A 4,590-nucleotide genomic window follows, 5' to 3' on the forward strand; every position below is an offset into this window, starting at 1 on the left:
GTATGTATGTATGGATGGATGTATGGATGTATTGGTGTATTGCATAGATGTATGTTGACTGTATTTTGTTATTAGTATTGTGCATAGATTTTTGCTACTATGTATTGCATAGATGTATGGCTAATGTTTTTTGCTACTCCGTGTATTGCATAGTGCTACTTGTGATCTGCGCTGGGATTTTCTCAAAGAGGAGGGGATGATGCAGTACATAGAGATAAGTATTTGCCTCACTTAAGAACCAAGGTTATTAATCCAGTATGAGAACCACACAGAACCTTGTTAGCAGCACCTGCACACACAAAAGCAAATACTTGCACCCAACGCGATCAAGAGGGTTGTCAATCCCCTTGGTGGTTATTTGCAAGGATCAAATCTCGTGGTGGTAGATAGATAAAGTAAATTGCAACTAAAATAAAATAGGAAAAGTGCAACAAGGTATTTTTGGATTTTATATATGATAAAAGTAGAGCTGGAGGCCATAGTTTTCACGAGATGCTTCTCTCTCAAACACAAAGCATAAAGCTGGTAAACAAATTACTGTTCGACAATTGATAGAAAGCGCATAGTTATGACTATATTCAAGGCAATGATCATGTATATAGGCATCACGTTCGAGACACATAGACTAACTCCTGTCTGCATCTACTACTATTACTCCACCCATCGACCGCTATCCAGCATGCATATAGGGTATTAAGCTATAAAAACATAGTAAGGCCTTAGGCAAGATGACAGGATGCAGAAAAAGTAAATCCAATGAATATGAATAAAACCCATCTTTTTATCCTTAATGGCAACAATACAAATGCGTGTCATGTCCCTTTCTATCACTGGGATTGAGCACCGCAAGATTGAACCCATCACAGAGCACCTCTCCCATTGCAAGATAAATCAATCTAGTTGGCCAAACCAACTAGATAGACCGGAGAGAAATACAAAGCTATAACAATAATGCATAAAAGAATTCAGAAAAGACTCAATTAATATTCATGAATAATCTGATCATAAACCCACAATTCATCGAATCCCAACAAACGCACCGCAAAAGAAGATTACATCGAATAGAACTCCAAGAAGATCGAGGAGGACATTGTATTGAAGGTCAAAGAGAGAGAAGAAGCCATCTAGATACTAGCCATGGACCCGTAGGTCTGTGGTCAACTACTCACGCATCATTGGAAGGGCGGCAAGGATGATGTAGAAGCTCTTCGTGATCGATTCCCCCTCCGACAGAGTACCGGAGAAGGCCTCCAGATGGGATTGCAGAAGAACAGAAACTTGCGCAACAGAAAAAGTGTTTCGGGTGGCTCTCTGATGTATTGCGAATATTTGAGAATTTCTAGAGGTGGGATTAGGTCAAGTTGTGCCACGAGGGGCCCACAAGCCCAGGGGCACGCCCCCTGGGCGCGCCTGGTGAGCTTGTCGCTCCCTCGTGGCTCCCTTAGGTACTGTTGTAAACCCATTCATATTTTATTATCGCACAATACCTAATGTATTCTAACTTCTCCATGACTTATACCCCCCGATACAATCCATAGATTCATTAAAACAAGCAAACTATGGAACAAAAATAGTATCTGTGAAAAACAGAACAGTGTGTAATGATCTGAACAAACCCAATACTTCTGTAACTTCCAAAATTTTGAAAAATTATGAAAACGTGGGAAATTTTTATATAAATCATGTGCAAAAAAATTCAGAATTTCACCACGTTCCAGTGAATGTAAAAAATTCAGGTACGGGGCGCAAAAGTTTCTGTTTTTTCACAGAATAAAATCAACTATCAACCAAATCATCCCAAAGGCTTTACTTGGCATAGACACTAATTATAACAAAAAAACACAATCATAATAGTAGCATAATTGTGTGAACACTCAAAAATTATAAATGATAACTATTGGGTTCTCTCCCAACAAGCTCTTCCTTTATAGCCATTAAGATAGGCTTTGAGATTTCAATGATGCTCACATGAAAGGCAAGAATTGAAGCACAAAGGGAGCATCATAATACATGTGGCAAACACATTTAAGTCTAACATACTTCTTATGCTTAGGCATTTTATAAGCAAACAAATTATCAAGACAAGATATATCTACCATATGCAAGGGTCAAGAATAAAACATTGACAATCTCAGCATAACAACAGGTAATTTAGTAACATGAAATTTTCTAAAACGATATTTTCGTCTCTCATAATAATTACATGCAGGATCATAATCAAATTCAACAATATAGCTATCGTATAAAATATTCTCTTCATGATCCAAATGCATAAAGGTCTGATCTTCCAAGGTAGTGGGGTTAACATCAACGATAGTCATGACCTCTCCAAACCCACTTTTATCAAAAAATTCATAAGATTGAATGCTCTCTGAACATGTGGGATTATTTTTACCTAAAGTTGACACTCTTCCGAACCCACATTCAATATTATTGCAAACATTATTGTCTATAACATATTCACCATGAGGCTTAAATAATTTTTCAAGATCATAAGAAGCATCACCCCAATCATGATCATTATAGTGATTAGTCAACATCACAAACTCATCATCCCCAATTTTGTAGTTTTGCATATCATTAACACAATTGACAGTAACAGAATTTATAATAACATCCTTGCAATCGTGCTTTTCATTCAAGGAGCCATCAAGTGCGGGTGCGACAGCAATAATTTCATTTTGACCATAAGGGACTATAACAAGTTCATCTTCACCAGCATCATAAATATTGACGTCATGGCCACAAGCATAGCAAGCATCAAATTCATCAAAAAAGGATATTTCAAGTGAATCAACGGGATCATAATTATCTATAGATTCCAACATATCATTATTATCTTCCAAAGGAGCATACATTCTCCCAATGAATTCACTAACATAGGCATTAGAAGCATAGTTTTCATAGCAATATTCAAGTATGGAAATTTTTTCAGATTTGTAGAGAGTAGCACCATACTTTTCAATCAAAGAAGCAACTTCATAAGCACCCTTAAAAGCAACAGATTCTTTAATTTGTTCGATATCATAGTAACTATAAACACCACTGGCATAAGAAGATAAGATTTCATTATCATTAAATTCACATAGGTAGGGAAGGTGTTTTTTAGGGTTCTCGGGGCAACAAGTAAAATCATGAATTTCACACAGATTCCAAGCATATCCTAGCAAAAATATTATTTTATTCCATAAGAGTCTCCCTTTTTGAGACAAATGGTGACTCACAAAATGAGCATGCTCGTCTAATGATTTTCCCTCAACTAAACTAGTTGGGGTTTCAGCACAAGCACAAATGGTCGAAGATGATCCAAGTAGAAAACTTTAAGTGGATCCATGGTCATCTTAAATTTTTGCTTTCATTTTCTGTTTTTGAGTGTTCACATGAAGGCAAAAAAACAACCAAGCAAGCACACAAAAATTCTTTTGTGTTTTTGTAAAAAATATTAGAAGTGGGGGAGATGAAAACGAGAGGCGTAAGAAAACAAAATTCAAGTAGATGATAGTTTGTGCGAAGGCACTTGATAGGTCTTGGTGATGTCTCCCTGGCAACGGCGCCAGAAATTCTTCCTGCTACTTGTGAGTTGCGCTGAGGTTTCCACGAAGAGGAGAGGATAATGCAGTACAATGGAGATAAGTATTTCCCTCAGTTAAGAACCAGGGTTATCAATCTAGTGGGAGAACCACACGGAATCTCGTTAGCAGCACCTGCACACACAAAAGCAAATACTTGCACCCAACACGATCAAGAGGGTTGTCAATCCCCTTGTCAGTTATTTGCAAGGATCAAATCTCGTAGTGGTAGATAGATAAAGTAAATTGCAAAATAGAATAAAATAAAATAGAAAAAGTGCAGCAAGGTATTTTTGGATTTTATATATGATAAAAGTAGACTCGGGGACCATAGTTTTCACTAGAGGCTTCTCTCTCGAACATGAAGCATACGGTGGGTAAACAAATTATTGTTGGGCAATTGATAGGAAAGTGCATAGTTATGACGATATTCAAGGCAATGATCATGTATATAGGCATCACGTCTGAGACAAGTAGACTGACTCCTGCCTGCATCTACTACTATTACTCCACCCATCGACCGCTATCCAACATGCATCTAGGGTATTAAGCTATAAAAATAGAGTAGCGCCTTAAGCAAGATGACATGATGTAGACAAAGTAAATCCCATCAATATGAATCACTGTTCAAGATATCTTTCGATATTCCGATAAATCGGCCGATTTATCGCTTATCGTGGTCTGACCGATAAGATAAATCAGCCGATAAATCAACCGATATGGCGATAAATCGGGCGATATGCCGATAAACTGGCCGATTTACCCCTTAACGTAGGTCGACCGGTAAGTTCCCGATAAGCAATATCCCCAACATTGATATGAATAAACCCCATTGTTTTTTCTTTAATGGCAACACTACAAATATGTGTCATGTCCCTTTTTGTCTCTAGGATTGAGCGCCGCAAGATTGAACCTATCACAAAGCACCTCTCCCATTGCAAGATAAACAATCTAGTTGGCCAAACCAAACGTATAGATCGGAGATAAATACAAAGCTATAATAATCATGCATAAAAGAATT

Source organism: Aegilops tauschii, chromosome 4 (assembly GCF_002575655.3).
Source record: "Aegilops tauschii subsp. strangulata cultivar AL8/78 chromosome 4, Aet v6.0, whole genome shotgun sequence".
Lineage (NCBI taxonomy): Eukaryota > Viridiplantae > Streptophyta > Magnoliopsida > Poales > Poaceae > Aegilops > Aegilops tauschii.